The following is a 24176-nucleotide window of genomic DNA, read 5'->3' as shown; positions in this document are numbered from 1 at the left end:
TTTTTCTCTTCACCATAGTTTTTAATATTATCTCTTCCCCTTATATCGAGCATGATCTGCACTTCCCCCTCCTCCCTCCCCCTGCCAGAAAAATCTATATCGAGCTCGGTTGCCCAGGAACAAATATTATTCAGCTCGGTCGGACACGAGCTCGATTTGATTCGAGCGCGATTACCAAATCGAACTCGATTTGATTCGAGCTCGATTACAAAGATTGTGACTCGAGCTCGGGTAGGCTTTCGAGCTCGAGTCACTTATATCGAGCTCGGTTGCTCAGGATCCTTCTAGTCGAGTTGTGACTCGAGCTCGGATAGGCTTTCGAGCTCGAGTCACCTATTTCGAGCTCGGTTGCCCAGAAACAAATATTGATCCTCGAGTACGATTACTAATCGAGCTCGATTAGTTATCGAGCTCGATAACTAATCGAGCTCGATTAGTAATCGAGCTCGGTTACAGTACTAACGAGAAAGACTGGGAAAGAGTCAAACACTGATTGAGGAGGACGATGGCAGGTAGTGTTGTTGCAAGAACCTTGGTCATTAGGTGAGTATTTCGTAAGTTTTCGTTAAGTTTCAGAGATAGCATTCAAAGGGAAGGTGTAAAAGGAAGTGGGAGCAAATGTATTGGAAACAGAAATTTTCCCAAAGCACGAAAACCCCAGGTCAGGTGTAGTCATTTCGGGTATAGAAGGGTAAACTTAAACTTAAACTTCGCTGGAATGGGACTTAATACAGACAAGAACAAACTTTTGTTAATCCTTAGTTTATTGTAAAATGTAAAATTTTTATGGTTAACTACGCAGGGGAATACTTGTGTCACTTTTAGATAAACTTGTGTCACTTTTAGATGAACGTTCAGTGATATATGTATACTTTTTTAAAAACAAATAAAACAACTTCTGGTTTAGAGCAAGATTTTATAAACCATTAAACCACTGTGCAACGCAATTCCTTTCCTTCTTACCGAACTAACCAAAAGTAGCAACCTTTTAAAGCAAACTTGTATCTCGAAAACCTCGAGCTGGAGGTAATACTTCTGAGCAAAGTAATATGGGTACTAAACTGTGTTTTTCAAACTCTCATTCCTAATGACAAAACACTCAGCTGAATATTTAGGCTTGCAGCTTGGGAAAAGTACTTAATTGCTTGTAAACATGAGGATTTTTGTCTGTCACTGGATGTTCCTTTGGCCTTAGCGAGTTGCAAAATGTTGAGTTGTCTCACTATTAAAATGTAGCCTTGGTGACATCTAGCCCATCTACACTGACAACTAACAAGGAATTCTGAGGCATCCAGAATTAGATCTTTACGGCTTAAGAGGCCATCTCTCTTATTTCCACCCTGCCAATTTCACCTTAAACTCTGTCAACAGAAAGACTATACTTAGGAAAGAACTAAGTTAGATTTGGTTTGATTTGAAATAATTTTCTGGCTGCATTAGGGGCCATAATTATTTCACCAGTTGGTAGGGACTATCACAACTTCTCGGAAATTGAATAATATGCATATTTTGTAACATTGTAAAATATTTGATTTGCATAGTTAAGCCACGACATTTATATCAGATCCCTTAACAACCTTTCTAGTTTGCTAAGAAAGTTAGAATTTCCCTCTCCATATATTTGAAAAGGCAAACTTTAACATATTCTGACCCCTATATATCAGGGAAAATTATTTTTGACATGAAATTGACCGGGTGGAAATAAGAGAGACAACCTCTTAAGTATTTCAATTTTTTTTTCTTTGTAAGAGATAGTGATGATCCTTTAGTCAAGGTCTGAGCAGAAAATCCTTACAGCCTTATTGATAACTTTTTAACTCCCAGAAGTGATTGACATGTAACTTCTCCCTATTAATAACACTTATACATCATTTAGCAAACAGGTGATGAGAATACTCAAACTTATCAGGTAGAAGTTGTCATCTTGATCAAAACACCAAATTCTTGTAACTAATACACAAGGAAATATGCAGCAGCTAGAAAGGAGAATTAACAATCAGATCTTGGGAGTCAAAGGGTTAAGATTCTGGACTCAGTCAACATACTTACTGCCTAAATATAACAGAGGCATTGTGTAATGGATCTTAACTGAACTGAATGAACACAACTTTATAGGGAATAACTTTCTTAAAAAACTTAAGGGCTATGATTAATCGTTTGACCCCTATGAGTGACTAGCATCAAACTTCTCCTTACAACATCACCCCTGAATTACACATTCAGTTAACAAAAACAAAGGAAATGTTCACCAGCTTAAGACACTCTTGATTGTTAAACTAATTTTTGTTGTTAACACTTGGGAAATGTATAAAGACTGGTATTGAGAATATCCCCTCCTGATGTTAGGGTGTAAAGGGTTAACAGTGCACTTTCTGAATGAATGTAGACATTGTTGTACTGTAGGCTGTGTTGTGTTCATTCAACATTAACCCTCTACACTCTAACATCAGTATGCACACTCTCCATACTGTACTTACACATTTACACAGGTGCTGACAAGGAGAGTTTGTTTAATAATTAAGAACTTCTCCAGTTGGTGATTATTTCCTAGACTCTCATGACCTTATGTGTGATTGAAGGATGATATTGTCAGGAGAAATTAGATTCTAGTCACTCTTAGGGATTAAAGGGTTAAGTAGGAAATAGTAAGTTAATGGTACAGTGGAACCTTGATTTAACTAACCTCTATACAACGAAGTTCTTGATATGACAAACAATACTTCTGTTTCAGCCCAGCTAAAGTTACAGTAATATAAATGCCACAGAACCTCGATATAACAAACCCTAAATATAGCCAATCAATGTCTCCAGCCCCTTGGCACTCTAGTAAATCAAGTTTCCACTGTACATGTTATCTATCTCTATATACTACTTGAAATGAAAAGGTGGAGAATAAAGTTGTGTACCTTTACACATAGCCAGTATATCAAACAAAAAAAACCCCTTAAATTATAATAGAATATCATTTAATGGCTTACACTTGTGAACTTATGGTTAAGTGAGGTACATATAAAATGAATTTAGTAGTAATTTTGGATCTGCCTTTGTCTCGGTATGATCAAGTTTACTGGTAGTACTGATCACGAGTGATGGTACACAACTTATTTCTAGTGTTTGGCATCTTCCCTTTTTCTCTTTCCCTTTCGATTCCTGTGAGATCTTTGGTCCTTTCTCTTTTTTTTCTCCATCCTGGCTCCTTCATCTTTCTTTTCATGGTCATCATCTTTTGTTTCCATGTGAAAAAAGGTGAAAAAATGAGAGATTAGTTGAATGTTGTAATGTGCTCACTGGAATAAAGGCAAAAATGAGGGTTGGTCATGTGTAGATACTAACAACTGATGATAAAAATAACAAACTAAGGGGCTTGTTGGAAATATTTTGGGATGTACCCTCAAATAAAATTAACAAACAATTTAAATGTTTTTGGTAATTCACTGGAAGAAACAGGTACCTCACTGTGCTTCATCATGGCACAAACATTGCACAAGGAAGTTTGATAAAGAAGAAGAGTTATTATGAGTAAGAGTTATTAAGACTAATTATGAAGTTGGTGGTGTTAACATTGGTCATCATAATCTATTTACTTTTGTGTTTACCTTTCATTGTCTCTGAGAGTTCCTCTTCATCTGAGGGGTAGTTTCCTTTGAATGACACCTGCAATGAAACATAGGCAGAGGGTAGTATGCCACTCATGGGATGAGTGGCATATCACCCTCATGTAGGTGCCGCTGGGAAGTATTATCCAGAGAGTTTAAATAATCTAATGGCCCATTTATGAACACTTTCATACAATTTGGACTCCTTAGGGTTGAGGAGGTGGGAGGGGTTGGGTCCGAGACGAGTCTACAGAAAAATAATGGCTTTGAGGGGGAACCATCCCCCTAAATCAAATGTTGGAAGGAGGGAGGTCACACTAAATATCTCAGTAATTGTAGAGTTTTGTATCCTATTTATGTGAAACTACATGTTCAAAAATCAACAAAAAGTATATACATGACAGTTTCCATCCCAACAATTTTCAAAGTATCTGAGTAACTGTAGAGTTTACATGATTTTACACTATTTAGATAACACTACATGTTCAAAAATAAACAAAAAGTATATGCATGACTGTTTCCATCCCAACAATTTTCAAAGTATCTGAGTAACTGTAGAGTTTACATGATTTTACACTATTTAGATAACACTACATGTTCAAAAATAAACAAAAAGTATATGCATGACTGTTTCCATCCCAACAATTTTCAAAGTATCTCAGTAATTGTAGAGTTTACATGATTTCATACTATTTTGATATATCTACATGTTCAGAAACAAACAAAAAGTATAGAAACATGCTTCTGCTCATATAATTATACATCCTCTGCATTTGCATGACTTTTCATCCCAACAATTTTTAAAGTATCTTAGCAATTGTGGATTTTACATGGATTTTGTACTGTTTTCCCAACAATTTTTAAAGTATCTTAGCAATTGTGGATTTTACATGGATTTTGTACTGTTTAGATAACACTACATGTACTATATGCTTTTGTCAGCTTAATAATATGTGTTCTGCACTTATATGGCTGTTTCCATCACAACAATTTTCAAAGCTAGGTACTCTTATTAAAAGACATTTTATCGGGTTAGATGTGCGCAATATCCCTCATCTTTAGCATTGTCAAGCTCTTCCTCACTGTTGTGCATCTGTGAGAGTTGCTTTTGTACTTCTCATCTATGCCATACTCTTCAGGATACATGAAGGAGTACTCTTAATCTCTGACTTCTTGAGGTTTGAGGTAGTTCGACCCTCTTGGCATTACTGAAATGGTATCTTCATAAGAGCTGTGCGAGGTATGTCACATCTTGACTTTATTGCTAAGTTCTTGCCTGATATTTGTGGTAGTTCTGCTTTCTTGGCATAACTGAAATGATATCTTCACAAGAGCTGTGCGAGGTATGTCACATCTTGACCAAACAGCAAGCAAAAAACTCTCAACATCTACTCTCTTTCAGGGACAGCAAGGCAAGGAGGGTGCAGTAAACATATTGGAAGATTATTACCCAGGTTTCCGCCTCAATTACTTTGTTCTAGTAACATGTCGATTTCGAACCTTTTCTTTTTCCTTTCGATTTTCGATAGTTTTCTTTATTACTTCTTCTCTTTCTGATGTGGTGTCTTCGCAGATTTCTTGAATATGCTTCAATAACTTTGGCTTCTCTCTCCAAGTGTCTGTATCCTGTGTTGCATTTAACATCCTGAACTCAACACACTTCATCTGCTCTGCAAGAAGTGAGGAAATTGTTATCCTTGCCTCAAAATTGAAAAGCAAGGGATCACGAAGGCAACATGTGTGGTTGATAACCTCCAGCATATCAAGGTGATGCAGTTCAACAAGAAGAAAAGAGCAGAGCAGCCAAAGGAGAACAAAAAAGAAACCACCACAAAAACACAGGAAAAAGTCTCCCTGATTATGCTGGGAAAGATTGGTTTGAAGAATGTACAAAGGTAAACAATTTTGCAAGAGGGGGTAAAGTGCCTCAAGAAACATCGACTTGACTAACATATCTACAACAATAAGAACTACACAGTGGAGGTTTTTGCAAGGTATTGGCTTTTCCAAATGAATCCTGAAGGCCCTGGTTTGCAAACACAACTGAAGGAAAGAGATTTAACATGTAAACAATCCTTGCAAGACAGTGAAAACCCCAACATAGCTGAAGATAAGTAGAGCAAAGTGAAAGCCATACAAATAGTAACAATGAGAATGACAATGATTCCATCAACTCTGGAGAGGAAGATAACTCCACAAATGATGTCCTTCTTGCTTTTATCAATAACTAGAGAACAAGTTGAAAGGCCAGCTGCAACACACCCAGGAAGATTAAAAGGACCCATAAGAAATTGAGTCATAAATCATTTGATTCTTAACTTTTTTAATCCTGGAACAGTGAAGAAATCTCACAGCTAACAAACCCAAATTACTTTTCAAATTAATGTCTGAAGAATGATCGAGTTATTACCATCATTATAATGAACAAAAAATAAAAATAATAAAGCACACTGCAGAATACATGAGTGGACTAAGGGGACAAGGAAGGCTGGGGGGTGGGGCAATTCATCAGGAAAAAAGCTTTACATTGTAGGGAATAACCATAGCAAAAAATGACATTTGTCATGAAGTATCCGATTAAGTATTAATATTAACCACAAATTAAAAACATCAGGTTAGAGTTAAGGTTAGGGGATACTTCATAACAGTTTTTTGGGATGAGGAGAAGGGTAAGGGGACAACGTATAGAGCTTACTGTCTAGCTGGATTTTGAAAAAAAAAATTAAGAATACATAAGAGCCTGGTCAAAGTATACCAGGATATCTAAGGATACCAGGTCGCACTGGACACTTCTCACGAAGAGCTGGTCAACAGTGGCCCCGGAGGGATTACAAAGGGGAATGATCTAAGGATACCAGGTCCAACTGGACACTTCTCACGAAGAGCTGGTCAACAGTGGCCCCGGAGGGATTACAAAGGGGAATGATCTAAGGATACCAGGTCCAACTGGACACTTCTCACGAAGAGCTGGTCAACAGTGGCCCGGAGGGATTACGAAGGGGAATGATCTAAGGATACCAGGTCCAACTGGACACTTCTCACGAAGAGCTGGTCAACAGTGGCCCCGGAGGGATTACAAAGGGGAATGATCTAAGGATACCAGGTCCAACTGGACACTTCTCACGAAGAGCTGGTCAACAGTGGCCTGGAGGGATTACGAAGGGGAATGATCTAAGGATACCAGGTCCAACTGGACACTTCTCACGAAGAGCTGGTCAACAGTGGCCCCGGAGGGATTACAAAGGGGAATGATCTAAGGATACCAGGTCCAACTGGACACTTCTCACGAAGAGCTGGTCAACAGTGGCCCTGGAGGGAATACAAAGGGGAATGATCTAAGGATACCAGGTCGCACTGGACACTTCTCACGAAGAGCTGGTCAACAGTGGCCCCGGAGGGATTACAAAGGGGAATGATCTAAGGATACCAGGTCCAACTGGACACTTCTCACGAAGAGCTGGTCAACAGTGGCCCCGGAGGGATTACAAAGGGGAATGATCTAAGGATACCAGGTCCAACTGGACACTTCTCACGAAGAGCTGGTCAACAGTGGCCCGGAGGGATTACGAAGGGGAATGATCTAAGGATACCAGGTCCAACTGGACACTTCTCACGAAGAGCTGGTCAACAGTGGCCCCGGAGGGATTACAAAGGGGAATGATCTAAGGATACCAGGTCCAACTGGACACTTCTCACGAAGAGCTGGTCAACAGTGGCCCGGAGGGATTACGAAGGGGAATGATCTAAGGATACCAGGTCCAACTGGACACTTCTCACGAAGAGCTGGTCAACAGTGGCCCGGAGGGATTACAAAGGGGAATGATCTAAGGATACCAGGTCCAACTGGACACTTCTCACGAAGAGCTGGTCAACAGTGGCCCTGGAGGGAATACAAAGGGGAATGATCTAAGGATACCAGGTCGCACTGGACACTTCTCACGAAGAGCTGGTCAACAGTGGCCCCGGAGGGATTACAAAGGGGAATGATCTAAGGATACCAGGTCCAACTGGACACTTCTCACGAAGAGCTGGTCAACAGTGGCCCCGGAGGGATTACAAAGGGGAATGATCTAAGGATACCAGGTCGCACTGGACACTTCTCACGAAGAGCTGGTCAACAGTGGCCCCGGAGGGATTACAAAGGGGAATGATCTAAGGATACCAGGTCCAACTGGACACTTCTCACGAAGAGCTGGTCAACAGTGGCCCGGAGGGATTACGAAGGGGAATGATGTAAGGATACCAGGTCCAACTGGACACTTCTCACGAAGAGCTGGTCAACAGTGCCCCCGGAGGGATTACAAATGGGAATTATCTAAGGATACCAGGTCGCACTGGACACTTCTCACGAAGAGCTGGTCAACAGTGGCCCTGGAGGGATTACAAGGGGGGATGATCTAAGGATACCAGGTCCAACTGGACACTTCTCACGAAGAGCTGGTCAACAGTGGCCCCGGAGGGATTACAAAGAGGAATGATCTAAAGATACCAGGTCGCACTGGACACTTCTCACGAAGAGCTGGTCAACAGTGGCCCCGGAGGGATTACAAAGGGGAGTGATCTAAGGATACCAGGTCCAACTGGACACTTCTCACGAAGAGCTGGTCAACAGTGGCCCGGAGGGATTACGAAGGGGAATGATCTAAGGATACCAGGTCCAACTGGACACTTCTCACGAAGAGCTGGTCAACAGTGGCCCCGGAGGGATTACAAAGGGGAATGATCTAAGGATACCAGGTCCAACTGGACACTTCTCACGAAGAGCTGGTCAACAGTGGCCCGGAGGGATTACGAAGGGGAATGATCTAAGGATACCAGGTCCAACTGGACACTTCTCACGAAGAGCTGGTCAACAGTGGCCCCGGAGGGATTACGAAGGGGAATGATCTAAGGATACCAGGTCCAACTGGACACGGCTCACGAAGAGCTGGTCAACAGTGGCCCCAGAGGGATTACGAAGGGGAATGATCTAAGGATACCAGGTCACACTGGACAGGGCTTAGGAAGAGCTGGTCAACAGTGGCCCTGGAGGTATTAGGAAAGGGGAATATTGTAAGGATACCAGATCAATGTTAAAATAAGTACAGTTACAAATAAAAACAGAGGTCATCATTTAACCCTTTAACTCACAGGAGTGATTAACCTCTAACTTCTCCCTATAATATTCCTTCATGATCTAGCTAACAAGTAATGAGAATACCTAAACTTATCAGGTAGATGTTGTTACGTTGATTTAAAAACACCAAATTCTCACAAGTGGTTTACAAGGAAATGTGTAGCAACGAGAGGGGAGAATTCGTAATCAGATCTCTGGAGTTAAAGGGTTCAGATCTGAAATCGAGAATTAAACCTCTATTTTTTAATTTATGACTTTTGCACCTACCAGTGACTGCTCCAAGTTAGTCATCTCTTCAGTGTTCTGAAAATTTGTCAAAAAAAAAAAAAATTAGACCATAGCAATGAAAGTGTCTGTCACGAAGACACATAAAATAACTTATTATGCTACCCCAGCTCACGCTGTTTTTAAGTGTTTAATAATTTTAGAGAATTTACATAAGTAAGAGTTAAATCATCTTTAGAACTAAATGTGTTTTGAATGGGAATGTGTTATATTAAGACATTGAAAAAATTAAAGTGGGTTCTGATTGAAACATACCCTCTCTAAAAGGTCCAGGACTTCGTCCCCTTGTAGATGATCAGAGTGCCTCACCACTTCCCTTCCTCGCTGTAGTGTGAAGTGGAGCGGTACTTCAACAAGCGAACCAATCCAGTCATAGACTTCCTGTTTATTGTTTTCATATAACCAAAAAAAGAAAACATGCATCACTTACTATCACCACCATCATCATGTAGCAAATATTATATTATATTCTTACCTGGAAAAAGGCATTTTTCTCAAAAGCCCTGGAGAACTTTTTTCCATTGTTGATATGGACGCCAATGGTTGTTCCACCACCATTAGTTGGTGGTGCTGTCACCCTCCCCCTGCGTTGAGCCCTTGTTTGCTGTAAAGACAAATATTATTATGATGGATATTATTACGACAGATAAGGCACATCACAGTGCGCACAATTATAAAATAAACATATGTGGGTATAGTTATTTAAATAGAAAATCACTGTATACAATTGACATAACTAGATTATGAATTAGTTGAGATAAATAACAAGGGTATATTTCATTCTTAATTTTTTCAAACCTTACATGAACCTAAGCTTAAGAGTTGAGAGAAAGCTGGACACAGTGCACCCAATTATAAAACAAGCAGGCTTGCTTAGGTATATTTAAATGGAAAGTCACTGTATACTCTTGACATAACATTAGATTATTAATTTTTTGAGATAACTAATAGAGGACATGTCATTCTTAATTTTTCCAAACCTTATATGTATCTAAAACTTAAGAGTAGAGAGAAAGCAGATGGTAACTTACAGAAGTTTCATCCTGATTGTTTACGGTATTGTTGGAGCTGGTTCCCAGGGAGCTGCTAGCAATGTTAGTGCTATTGCTGGGGCTGGACTGTAATGCCTGTTATGAAAATTAAAGTGTTCTAATGGGTATATTAGGGAGTAAAATTAAAATAATGTGATTTTGTAAGTGTATCCTTTCAAATTGAATTCTAAATTAGGGGATATTGTGTACCTGGTACTGTAGCTCTTGACTTTGTCTTTGTTTCCGCCAGTCATCCAACTTTTTCCTGTTGAAAGAAGTACCTGTGTCAGTACCTTTCATTCCCATTTTTTAAGTTTTAATAATCATTTTAATTGTGAATACATAAATAGCTGAAAAGTTTCAATCCATACCGTTCATCCCTCATTGCGGAATATAGAGCCTGTGCTCTGCCAATGGACTCTTGAAGGCCCGCACAATCCAAGTTTGATTCTTGTAAGGTACAAGGTACAAAACATGTTGGTGTTAAAAAGACTAATAGATTGAAGCTATTCTTGTTGTAGGTATGATTATTGAAGACTTCGCAGAGATTCTTTCAGAGGAAATTTTGTATTTGTTGCACATGGAAGTTAGAAAAAAAGAAAATGTCTTTGAGACATCCACATTCCTTTTTTGTTTGTTGTTTGTTTGTTTTTTTTGTGCATCATAAACAATCAATGGATAATCAGACTACTAGTGAAGGAAACAGAAGAGCTAGCAAATTATTCTACCCCAGTCATGACCTTAATGACAAATGATACACTTTAAAAAATGAAAGGTGTCATTCATATAATCACAATATAGATTTCAAATTTCAAATTTTTCATGTTTACCCTCAAAGATTTCCACGCACTGTGGCATGTTTCTGCTATGACATGGGGCCAGAACAAATACGACAATGCCAGGGCTTTGTGAAACGCCATATTTTACTCTCACTGCAATTAAAGGTACAATTACTCTTGTGCTAATAATAACATCTGCAAAATCATCTTGATATATCGACAATAACAACAGTGATAACTATGATAATTATAATTATTACAATAATACTCCAAAAAAATAAACTAATTAAAATTAACACTTGGGTGCATTTGCTTTTGCATTCTGAGCTAAAGACTAGGTTTAGCTACCTTTCTGGGCTTCATGGCTGCTGTCTTTGGCAATCCAGAAGTAAATATGTGGGCTGTTTGCCACAGTGTTGAGCATGCTTGAAAAAGTAAATACAGAGAAGGTTAATAAACATCAAATACACCTGAGTTAAACAAATGTGGAGGCAGAGTAGGCAGAGAAAAATCAATGAGGAAACAAAAGCAAACACATTAGTGTACTAACCTAACCAATCTTCTCTTGCTAGCAAGAGGACAGCTGAAGGGCAAAAGGACAGCCACCATTATACGACCATCCTCTGTTCCTTGCCATGTGAACTAAGATAACAAGAGAAACAGTTCAGTAAGATATGTGCATGAACATGAGTGTACTATTTGAATTGTTTACAGCTATTTTCCCACAGCAGGTAATCAAAGGGAGAAACGGGTTTTGTTTGACAGATTAGTTTGTAGCTCTTGGTTTTTTTTTTTTTTAACATGCAAACTTTCTTTTTTTCTTGCCAATCAAAGGGTAGGGTATGAGCGTGATTGTGATCACATCTCATTTTATGTGGGTTTTTCCTACATACTGATAAACAAGCTAATTACCTCTTCAAAAGAGTGGATCAGAAATGAAATGGCTGTGCTTTGCCCTCTGTCCTCTAAAATATTGATACATTGCAGCACCTCAGTGGTCCTGCTATGAACACCTTCACCTATAAGAAATGGGTAACCATGAGGAAAGTGATTTAGTGATGTATGAATGTATTCAGTAGCATTATACACTACCTGTGCTTTCATTGCTCAGTTTGTCATGCACTATCTGAGGTAAACTCATCACAATCATACCTGTTATCACTCCTGATGTTGAAAAATCATCAGTGACAGTTACTAAGATAAGTGCCATCTAGAAAGACAAAATAATAATTAAAACAGGTATACTAGTTCATTGATAAAGAATAATGTAAATGACAATTTCTAGTCTTATTAAGCTAAATGACTGGGGCATTGTGGTTGCTAGGATATGACCTCCCAAAGTACTGACACAGAGATGCATTGGCTTTGGTAAAAATGGTTCTTGTAATCTTTCTCACAACAGATGCATGGCAAAAAAGGAAGATAGCATGGTACAGGCATTAAGGAAATTGATATCCATTTAGTGAGACATCAAGGTGAGCTTACAGAGTCTAGCCTCTTCTGAGTAAACTATCACTTCTGCAAAAAAGAAAAAGAAAAGATAGGAATTACTTTGATGTAATAGGTGATAATGTCACAAATCATTATTTCCTTTACCTGCAGGATGATACAGATTCATCACTAATTTTCATATGTAGTTGTGCCTTTATAAGTCCATTATTTATGAGTTTCTTGAGTGATGTGACTCAGATTAGTAGGTGTTTTTTTCATTAAATATACATATGGCTAACTGGAACTGGAACAAATAGCTATGGGTTACTAAAAAAGTGCTTCCTTAATCTACAGTTTTGACTTACTTGAACATCCTTTTACTCACCATTAATGTCATCTTCTGAGTCAGATGATACAACAGATGGTCCTGCATTGTGGCCTAACCAAGGAAAAGGTGCAGACATCAAGATCAGGTCCATGTCAGAATTGTGAAAGTTCTTTAAATTAACTTAAGGTTACTTTCCACTTTCAGGGGTGTCGTTCATGAAAACACTTGTTTTTATGCTAGTTTCGTATAAATTCTTGCAAACTTTACATCAGAAGAAAGCTTAATGACAGCAGTTTACAATAAAAATACAATTTAAATGAGTTTTCCTCTTGGGAGTGTTATAAGCCAGCTAGACGAGAAACGATTAAGTGTTCTCTTATTGAATTTATTGAGTATCTTCATCAAGATCAATTGAAACTGTAATTGCACCAACTCACCGCCATGGTTTGAATCTGACTCATCTGACAAGTCTGAGCTCTCATCTGTTGAGTAACATTTGATTTAAATTATAATCGCCTTATATACACCCATATACACATTTAGAACACCAATACAAAAAGTAAATTGAAAAAGTAAGACAAAACTGGGGTCATACCAGATGTTGATCCTCTTGCATTTGCAGTTGCCATTGCTGTCAGATATCTTCGTGTAGAAGCTATGATGTCAAAAGCAATTCAGATTACACATAAAATTCAGAATTAAATTAGAACTTGTCATATTTCTTTGATTTTCATCGAGGCAGGATAAGATATACTCACTGAAAATAACTTCACTTGTCTAGTCAGTAAATTGAATTACAAATGGAAAGACAAAGTCTAAGCTGTTGGTAGTATAAACCAATACCTTTCAACTCAGACTTGTAATTAGCAATATTTTCAAATTTTTGTGAAAGATCTGAAAAGCTTAATTTCAAACAGTGACAAAATTTTTTTTTTCAGTTACCTCCATCAACTGGCAAAGGCATCAGATCCAGTGAAGTGGATGTGGAGGGTTGAGCAACTGGCAGTGTAGATGTAAGGCTGCTTGAAGATGGGGACAGCAAAGTGGCCCGTGATGATGTAGATGTTAAGGTGTCAGTGGATAGAGATGTGGGTGGTAAAGTGACTGTGGATGATAGAGATGTTGAAGTGGTTGTAGATGTTGATGGTAAATTGACTGTGAATGATAAAGATGTCGGTGGTAAAATGACTGTGGATAATGAAGATGTTGAAGTGGCTGTAGATGTTGCTGGTACAGGTGCTATGGACGACGAAGATGTTGAAGTAGCTGTTGATAATGAAAGTGCTGAAGAGGTTCCAGATGTTAGTGGCAAACTGACTGTGGACAATGAAGTGGATGTTGAAGTGGATGTAGATGATGAAGTGGAAGATGACAAAGCTGTGGTGAAAGAACAGTTTATGCATGTACATGTTGTGATCAAATGTCGTCATAAATTTGATACATTAGACTGGAAATGGGCCTATAGAAGATTCTCACAAGTGTTTGTGGATACATTGTATATGACATATAAACCTTCAACCTTTCAATTGTTTAATGTCAAGGTATGCATTTTGATTTAGCCAGCCTCTGTTACTCGGTTAATATTTGGAAAAATGCAATAGTCATGCACATCACTATTTCTAGGGTGATGAGATAACAAATGACCAATTTCTTCTAAAAGTTCTACTTAGTATCTGGAGGTTTATTATTTTCCTATTAATTTGTGCTAGAAGTTGCAAGGCTGCAGGGAAAGTCACCTTACTAAGATAAGTAAGTAAAGTATCAAGTAAAAAGATAAGTTTCATAGAAAACTGGTTATAAATTAGACTATGCTTATTCAAGACATGCTCCATTTGAAGAGAACAGTTTAAATAGTATGCACTTGTAAGGTTTAGTTGATGTAAGTAACACTTTAAATGTAAACAGACCTTGACTTGGTAGAAATATAAAGATCTTTTTCCTTCTACTTCCACCAAAGTGGTCCATGAGCTGCACACCACTTTGAAGGCCAGTTGCCACTGTCCTCATTGCATGCCCTCTTGCATATGATGTAATTATTTCCAAGCTAGTGTAATAAAGTAATGACAGAAAGGTGATTGTAGTTACCCACACTAACCTTTTTCTGTTAAATTGAATTTAACTGTGAATTTATTTCTGTAAGGTGCATGCAAATATACATTAATTTTGAATGCACATTTGCTTTTAGTGGCATTTGCTCTAGATTGACATAGATTGTAGCAACGACAGAAATATTGCATAGTATGTCATGAAAAAAAAGTATTGTAGGTTTAAATAATTCAATGTGTACTGGAACAAGGAAGGTTATTATCTTAGATGTCTAGACAGCTGTTGTTAATATAATTGGCCAACATTTCATTAATTTTTTGTTGTTGTTGATTTGTTTTTGTTTTTTTGTTACTTCATCTGGATCGACCAACGATATTCGATGTTTCTTTAGATAATCAAAATTCACCTTGAAAGCGAGACTAAGAGGACAGCAACAAAGGAAATCAAGAAATATCCCTTTCCAGTTTCTCTAAACCTCGCTTTCATGGAGAATTTTGATCTATCGAAAAAAAGCTTAATCGGGTTAGCGTGAATCATGAATTTGAGCATGACCTTCACACGAACAGAAAACGACAAAAAGTAAATCCTACACAATTCCACACCTCTTTTGTAAACTTTGCATTAAACTGATGGAACGTTAGGAAAATTTGTAACTAATTCCACACAATAATACAAATGACTGGATGAAGACAACAAAAAGACGGATATGTGCGCTGTTAGCCACTTGTCATTTATGTCCGATGCTTATCCTGTCTACTGGCGACAGCTTCTCAATGTTGCACGACATCTAAAGGAAGATTTTAGCAACCTTAGTTTTCTCTCATCCACGTTTACATCCAATCTTGCCCCTTTTCGGCATTTCGCTGCTTTTATTACGGTACTTTTCACTCTTTTCTCTGAAACCATTTTCTACCCTACGATACAGATTATGAAGGCAGCAGCACTTACCTGCTAAGGTCTTTTCCTGTAAGGGGAGGAAATGCTCTCACCAGTAAGTCTCCGATTTGGGAAGAGCTGTCGTTCTTTGTAAACGATATATCAGAAATCCGCTTGGCGGTAGCGAGCCTGCCCAGCTCAGTCTTGTTTGGCACGCTTCTGTGCCGTTTATCCAAAAAGACAACAGTTCTTTGGAAAGCGCGCTTGCTATGGTTCATCTCGTGGAGTTAAACACTTAATCTAAAATGCTTAACTCCTTGCTGCACTAATATTCCCAAGGATGACGCGAAACCACGCCGAAAATGAAACTGACCGACGTGTATACGTATTAATAAAAGGCTTTTGTTTCGTGGCACACCCATGTCACCTAGGCCTGTCGCTACGGGACATTTATATTGATAGTTAAACAATAGTAGGATCGTTTGCCGCAAATGCGCTAAGCGCACCCTTTTATTCGTTTAATTGTTCTTTAATTCCATGAAACGGGCAAGTTACCCTTTTCCAGGAAATGATGTCCACATACAAATACACACACACACTCGCACATGCAGAATGGAAACTTGATTGTTTGAACAGGGAACTTGACCCTGGGTAACTGTCATTTCGCGGATCGATTGTTGCCAGATCAGTATCAATTGTTATTGATGAATACGTGTCAAATTGTCCAGGAAATACACATTTCCCATTGAGGTTCACAAGGTTATAAACATCGTTTACTTATCAGTTAGTCTTGGTTCTTTCACTAAAAGCAAACTTTGCTTGGATTAGATCACTTCGCTGCTTTATTCATTGCCAGATTCGCTATGTCTAATGAGCATTTTGAGTTTACTTCTCCTCCCGGAGCGCTATTCAACTGTTCTGTATGGTAAGTCTTTTTTGTTTTGTGATGATTTTATCTTTCAGCAACTGATCGTTTTCGCTGTCACCCATCGAGAGAGAGATCTTCAGTGGAGTAGTTAAGAAATTTAAATGTCATAGGAGATAGGTTAAGGAAGAACTTTTTTAATTTTTAGGTCTCTTTGTTTCCCAAACTTAAGATATTCGTCGAAATGTTTTGCGCAAATTTACAGAGCCTAGTATCGAGTCGCAATTGTCGTGGGTGTATCTTTGGTTCACCAACATTGCCGCTGAAAAATAGTGCAAAAAATCTGGAATTTACTTGGCTATCTATCTAAACTGAAACAACAAACATGTACGAAAGCACTCAAAAAAGGCTCAAAAGTCGACAGATAAGTCTATATTTTTCGACAACGCAGAGCTGTATGCCAAGCATCCACCATAACTCTGAACTTCAAATTGCGCTGGTTTCCAAACCCAGCTTGAAGATGCCAGGTTAAAATCTGCAATAAAGCAAGGCTTAACCTGACATTTAAGGAGAACGACCGACAGCATTCAGAGCATTCATAAGGCAGAAGTTCTTTTTAACTGTGGAACTATATTCGCATTTCCTGGGAAAAGAGATCATAAGCGAAATTGTAATTTTCTTTTGGCAAAAGGACGAGATGTTTAAATATTAACGCTAGGAAAATCATTAACGCACACTTGCTTACTTCTGTGATCGAGCTGTACTAAATAGTTTATACTTCAGCAGTTGTCTTTCTGAGAGGAGAGAAATGTTGCTCATCCCTCAGGAATTTGACCAATTAGACGAAATAGTAATTTGTCAAATAACAGATTTACGTTCTGCGTTTGTTTTGACTCTGAGTTATGAATCATTGTTCCATGGTTAAATTCCACTTTCCTTCGACAACTTTTACAATTGTAGCTGTTTGAACTGAATTCCTTGCTAGCAGGGGCCTCTTTGAAGGAATTACTTGACTTATCAATACTAGTTTTGTAAGGAAATGTACTAAACTCTCTTGATTATCTTTACTTTGAAGCCTATCGACAATGGTTAAGCCTGTCACTCTGGCATGTGGGCATTCGGGCTGTCGACACTGCCTCGCGACACTCATAGGCATTGAGACTTTCCCCAAATGCCCACTCTGTAAAGCACCGATCGGAACAGATGTTACTCTCCACGTCAATGTCGCACTCGACGATATCATTGGAGACTTTAATATCAAGTGTAATAAGAGCGGCTGTCTATGGAAAGGAAAATTTCACGAGCACGAGCAGCACTTGAAAACGTGTGGAAAATTTCAAACGGCGTGTGCCAATGATGGCTGTGGAGAGATGGTGGCAAGGGAGAGGATGGCAGCACACACTGCGCAATGTGCAAAGCACAAACTCCCTTGCCAGCAATGCGGTAGAAAAATTACCAGGGAATCTTTCGAGGAGCATACTGCTTCCCTTTGCTCAAATAAGAGGGTACTGTGTCCACTAAGCTGCGGAACAAGCCTTCCACGGTAAGATATTGTCGGTTTAACTAAGAAATCAACAGTCAAATGGTTATTTAAGGCCAACAAAATATCCAAAAGTTTCACTAGCCAGCTCATCCCTGGTCCTTATTTTGATTATTTTGCAGGCTCCACTTAACACTGCACTTAAGCGAGTGCTCAGAAAGAGCGGTCCGCTGTGCGGTGACTGGCTGCACTGCCATAATAAAGCAGAAGAACATGCCACAGCACTCGACAAATGCAGCCGCCACCCACAGTGTTCTGCAGGAAGGGGAGGTCCAGCGTCTGCGGGGCCTAATGCATTTCAAGGTGAGACGCTAGAATTATAAAAATAATGAGAAAAGATATCACATGAACATGAACTGAACATTCGGTTTCATTTCAGAGAGCCAAACCGAGATGGATTTTGGAAGAAAGAGGAGTGTTCTCCTTCCGCTGGAGGGAGAGAAATGGAATAACGTGAAGGGGTCACACCTATTCAGCACTGAGTACAGGTGCCCGAATGGGAACCGCTGGAGGGCGCATATACGATTTGCAGGACTTTCCTTGGAACTGGTGTCCGCAGTGACGGCAGTGGTAGTAGGAACGAGGTTAGGGACTCATCTTTGTAATTAAGGATAGATTCTCGCTCTGGAAAGCAGTACAGAGGATAAATGATCGCTGCTGATAAGCCAAAGTACTTGCATTTAGCTGGCGTATTTTACAACGACTATCAATATCGTAATTTTTCCATACAAGAGTTAGGAAATCTAAAACCATGTCTCCGAACCTAAAAACTGTTAAAAAGAAAATCAACTTTATCATGATTCACCACAAATCATTAATGACTTTACGCTTTATGTCTACAGAATAGTATTGATGCCTGATTCCTGCGAGGAGAAGGTTTTCCCTTTCCCGGCGAAGGAGATAAAGGAGGGGGAAGTAGCAGCAAATATCCCGCGCTGTGAACTGGATCACATGGACCCAGAAGATATTATGATTGTCAAGTTTGTCTTGACATATTATCTTTTAAAAGAAGACAAGTAATTTTCCATTTATTAGCTAGGAGAGGTATCGAGGTCGCAACTGATAACGCAAAAAATGGAAATCGTTTATGCACTAGAACAAAAGGCAATATGATAAGCAACAGAACAAACTAACCATGAAATTTAAGAAGTATTTTTGAATGGAAAACATTTTCAGTACTTCTCATTGAGATCTTCCGCTTTTTTTGCTGTATGTAATACCTCTCTTAGCACTTATCTGGAACATTACTTAACTAGAAAAGATCTCTTCACGCAGTTGTTAAGATAGAAGCGTGCCGGTGATGTCAAAGCGTTGTTGTATTTTAGGGTTAGTAACGAGTGAGGAATTGAAAAAATAAAGAGTCTGGAAGCTAACTAACTTTTGAGTTTTCAGTCAACCTCCAGTTTAGTTTAGTTATTTACATTTGAAAAATACCTCTAGGAAACAGAAGTACACTTACAGGAAAAATGTTTAAGATGAAACGTTATGGAAGGAAAGATAGCTACGAGGACAAATATTGAAAGCGATACAAAAAATGTTTAGGTTTTTTAAGTCAAATATGTTTTTTTAAGAATTATGGGAAACACACTCGTCAATTTCCCCCTCTTCAGTATGAGTAAGCTCGATTTGTTCGTTTGCTGCGCTGTGTTCCACGTGATAATAAATGATTTGACAAATGCATTTTTCCCCGTTATCTGAACACCCTTGTCCCACTGTCGCAGACGGTCTAACCGGTTTGGTTACAGATCAAGGCATCCCACACCAAATAAAAGCCGACACGCAGCCTCGCACCAACCAGTCTGACACGAATTTGAATGTGTTAAAAAAAAAAAACTAAAATAAAAAAAAAGTAACGACGAATAAACAACCCTGCCCGCATAACATGAATTTAAAAATAGTTTTTATTAAACGAAAAAAGACTAGTGGGCAGACACAAAGAAAGACGTAGTGTTGTAGTTTTCTCCTTATTCAAAAACACGTGGCCGCGCTAGCATTGGAGAGAATATAATACACATCGTTAACCTCACGTTACTTCCTGATGTCAAGTGAATCATAGCTGAAAAACTCCTGTAAAGCGAGGTTATAAAAACAAAACCCGCATCAATCTATTGCGCGTTCTTGTATTTGGGGGGCTATACGATTAAGTGATTATTGCGGTGTGACCACATAAACAAAGACTTTGTTTCTCATAACTCTCAGTTTTTAATAAGGAAGGAAGTGGTGAGATCAACCCATTTATCCTTATTCATACAGATGTTACATGAAATGCCTTAATTACCGGCAGCGTTGGTAGTATTTTAGGAGCCGTTGCGGTTAGCGCCCAATTGGGTTACTCAACTAAACAAAGACCTTTGTTTCCTCACATCTTGTTATGACTTAAGGGAAAAAAAATTGATCGGTGAGTTACAACAGATTTGATCGGGTAAATTTTTTCCATTGGAAATACCCGAAAACAGCTAGCCTAGCACACGGCCAACGAGCTATTCTAAAACAAGATAAACAAATATTATTCTCTCTCCATACATGGGAGTAGTATATAACAACCCAATGTTTTATGAATAAACCTAAATTGTTAGTACCGTCCTTTATAAATGTACTTCCAAAACTGTTTCTGTTTCTCCGGTAATATCAACCCCTACCGTTGAAGTTATAAATTGGCCAACGTAAAGAGTTCCAAAGCTGACGTTTCGAGCGTTAGCCCTTCATTCGTCTGCTGAAGAGCTTACAGGCTCGAAACGTCAGCTCCCTGAACTTTTTAGTGCTGCGGGCCACGATTTTACAATTTCAAACTTTAGTTGATATTACACTATCACCCTGTTATCCCTCCCACTGACGCAAGGCACCAGAGTTCTATTAGATAACTTACCCCTTTGTTCTGGTCTGTTATGACGACGGCAAACATACTTCTCCATTATAACAAAGGATATGAAAAAACAAAATGCACAACCTTACCTTACAAAAGGCACTGATGAGGAAAGTCGCCAAGTTTAAAACCAATAGGCGGTTTTACCTTGCGCCGTAGCAATGATTTAATGCTTTTGTTAACAGATGAGGTCACCCTAAGGGTGTTTTATTCATTTTGTTCTAAACAAACCCGTTGTGAAAAAAACGATACTTCGCAATTAAGTGTGATGTAGTCAAATTACAAAATAAGAAAATCACAAAATCATCGAAATTTAGACAGTTTCTCGCTATTGTCTAGCTAGACTAGACTCTCAACAAGGAGGAAGAAAAATAATAAGTCACTGACGTCAGTATGCAAGCTTGTATGAGCAAGGCCTCACGATAAAGTTTAAAACGGAGAGCTGGTCAAAAACGTTAATAGTAAGATATATTTTTGGTACACCACCGTAAGGGCAAAAAAAACTCAACCTAACCGTTAGCAGTAAAGTGGCCACAATTTTATCCTTGTAAACTTACCAGCCATCACCCCATTGGAACCTCCACTATTTGGTACATCTTTTATTACTGTTGGTCAGTTATTAGTTCTTTTTGCAAGTCAACCTCAATCAACGCGGTAGGCGGTTGCCGACCACGGTTGCAACGGCACGAAGTTAACGCGCGTCGATCGTTTTAGAAACTCCATAAGAATCCACCCACACTAAAAATGGGGATAATTGCGGTACATCACCTTGGCCTATTGAAGAGATTAAAATGAGAAGGCGTTATTCCAAAGAGTGGCAAGCTTTAAATTGTGAACGAAGGGTATCGTGTGTTTTACCGCAGAGATAGTAAAGTAATTATTTTGTGCAATCCATCTCCGCTTAAAGAACTGAGTCAATGCCCAAAATCGCCATTTTCCATTTCAATTATAATGAATTATTTTAGTTTGTGCGCTCAACATATTGCAACTTCTCCTTTTTAGAGGGCCCTACGGCGCAATCTGTAAAATAAACGTCATCTTTTTTTTTTTTTTTTTTGTAACGCGCGGGGCTGAGAACAACAGGTATTTCGTATTTAAGTGAAAGAACAAACAACGGGGGAAAAGGCGCTTTGTCCGGGAGATAACCTATAAGGGAACTTGCTATCGATTACTAGCTTTAGTCCCTCTTTCATCGGGCGTGTGCATTGGCACAAACGTCTTTAATACTAATCTCCTTTTCAACTTATATAGTAAAACTTGTACATGCGTATGCTGCCGCTACATAAAAATGTAATATTAAGTTGCAAGTGTTCATAGCACAATTGGGATTTTTACTTGACTGCTACCGTGATAAATACACCGACTAGAAAAAAAAAACCTCAAAAACCACACAAAAAGTACCGTGGGTTTCAATAATAATTATCGACGTACTTAAGTGTTTTAGAACGCACCTTTCCCATTCGATTGTAGAGGACCTCTTTGATGTTAATGCTAAAACTTCTAGAAGCAAGAGCATCCACCATAAAAGTCGAGGCATCTATACGCGTCTTATATTCACGTGGAGAAGAATGCTTAAAACCGGCCATTTGAATTTGTCAAAAAACGATAAAGGGGTCTTTCCTTAACAACTTACTGTCCAGGCGTGCGGAGGATGCATAAAAAGAAGAAGTGTGAGATCAAAACAGTTTTTCGAGGAGGTCACCAGAGTGCCACTTGGTAAACCTCCTGCAGAAGGTTATTTCTTCTCTGCTGAGGACTCCCAGCGACGAATTCCAGGTACCTGGATTTAAATACAAGGTTGATATTGAGAAAATAGTAGGCGCTTACAGGATGGGCTGCCCAAGAAACCTTCAGGACAGGCCAATCACGCCCTTTGGGACTGGTTGTATGTAAGGCGACGAGAGTAAATTCAACAACATAAATCAAAGCTAAAAATCACTATTTTTTCAAGTATATACTAACACGGAAATTAGCGTCGTCGTAGTCGCCTGCACTCGGCCCTGCACTCAAAATTTGAACATCCTTTGCTAATCGCCTTCCGAGCAACGTGTCACTATTGGCACACAAAAATTATGGCAACCATTTATAGCAGGAATAAATGAGTTTTAAAAAAATCACCTTTTTGTGCCATATATATTACTGATATAGTATATTATAGCCAAAATGTTCACCTCCAATCATTTTCAATATTTTTGAGATATATAAATATTTCATAACTTACTGTTCCTTAATTTTCTGGAACATGTGTGGGTCGCAAGCCGAAGAAGTAGGTGGGGAAGTGACAACAAAAGCACTCAGGGCGCTTTATATCAAAATATTTCATACAGTAGTGAATGATAATTACACATAGCTGGGATAAAGCCAAAAGCAAAAAAATAGTAATGGGACAAAAATCATCCATCGCTGAAATAGATATATTTTTCATTAGTTCAGAACAAATGGGGAAGGAGTGCACAAAGGTACACAGGGGTTTTTGGGAATGGTTACGGACGCAACATTTACCGCAAAAAAAGCTACTTCGATGAATTGGAAAGACGAGATATGGCCACCCTCCATCCAGTAATTTCAAGGTTGTTCTCCCTGGAACCGAAGTGCAATCGGATGAATTGGCCTCCTACGGCAGACGGGACCAAAGAATTAACAAACACTAAGTGCACATAAAAAGGATTGTCCCAGACTCAACTTCGTGGACCCAGTCACTATGGGGGTTGAAACCCGAAGAAATCGAATACGGAGGTAACCGTTATTTAAAAATTGGGCCAGAAAACACGCAGGAGGATAAGGAGGGAAGACTTGCCAGTCATACCTCGAAGAGCAAATGTGGCCGCGGTTGGAGAGCGGGAACGCCTAAGCAATCCATGCAGAACTTTTGGCCGTTGTAGCCAAACCATATCTAGTTGATAATACGGTTTTGTAAATTACGCTACGGTTTTACTTTCAGGTATTGGGAGAGACAGGTAATATAACAATAAGCTCTGTCCATGACTATGTTGAAGAGGTTTCCCAGGTTAGGTCTAATGACCACCCTGGGCCAGAAAGGATTTCTAACGAAACGGACCCCCACGATATGTTTAAAATATGCGATTTCAACTGGATTTGAAATCATTAGGAACACCGACCTTTATCGAATTCCCGAGTTGACTTGTTCTTATGTACAAACTCTTTTTTGCTGACGGGATGATAAGGGCTTTAACTTACACATCATATTAGCTCGCATTTCTGTTTTTTTGCATCACTGACCCACGTAGATGACATATGATAAGGCACAAAAAAGAAAAAAGAACAAAAGAATTAAAAAAGAATACCTGTTTATTCATTTTCATAGATAGAGGCCAAAGCTCTTTTGGGTTGTGAGAGAAAAATAAAGTTTTTCAAAGCACCTGCGCAAGTGTCGGTCCGGGGCTGGATCTTGGAAGTATT

The 24176-nt window shown here is 39.0% G+C and overlaps 2 long non-coding RNA genes across 3 annotated transcripts; both read left to right on the top strand.

Annotated features, from left to right (window-relative positions):
• The first annotated feature begins 413 nt into the window (after positions 1-413).
• LOC131798271 (uncharacterized) lies at positions 414-14903 on the top strand. 2 transcript variants are annotated; one of them, XR_010718265.1, is made up of 6 exons: positions 508-543; positions 10867-10972; positions 11380-11538; positions 12210-12282; positions 12648-12711; positions 13505-14903. It is a non-coding gene; the product is annotated as an uncharacterized lncRNA (long non-coding RNA). The 2 variants fall into 2 exon arrangements; XR_010718264.1 differs by lacking the exon at positions 10867-10972 and having other exon boundaries at positions 414-543.
• A 2746-nt stretch (positions 14904-17649) lies between these two features.
• Positions 17650-18322, top strand: LOC136282094 (uncharacterized). Its single transcript, XR_010718087.1, has 3 exons — positions 17650-17896; positions 18016-18196; positions 18273-18322. It is a non-coding gene; the product is annotated as an uncharacterized lncRNA (long non-coding RNA).
• Positions 18323-24176: the final 5854 nt, after the last annotated feature.

This window comes from Pocillopora verrucosa, chromosome 7 (assembly GCF_036669915.1).
Source record: "Pocillopora verrucosa isolate sample1 chromosome 7, ASM3666991v2, whole genome shotgun sequence".
In the NCBI taxonomy this organism is placed as follows: Eukaryota; Metazoa; Cnidaria; class Anthozoa; order Scleractinia; family Pocilloporidae; genus Pocillopora; species Pocillopora verrucosa.
Note: the sequence above shows the minus strand (reverse complement) of the source record. Positions and strands in the feature narration are given on the sequence as shown.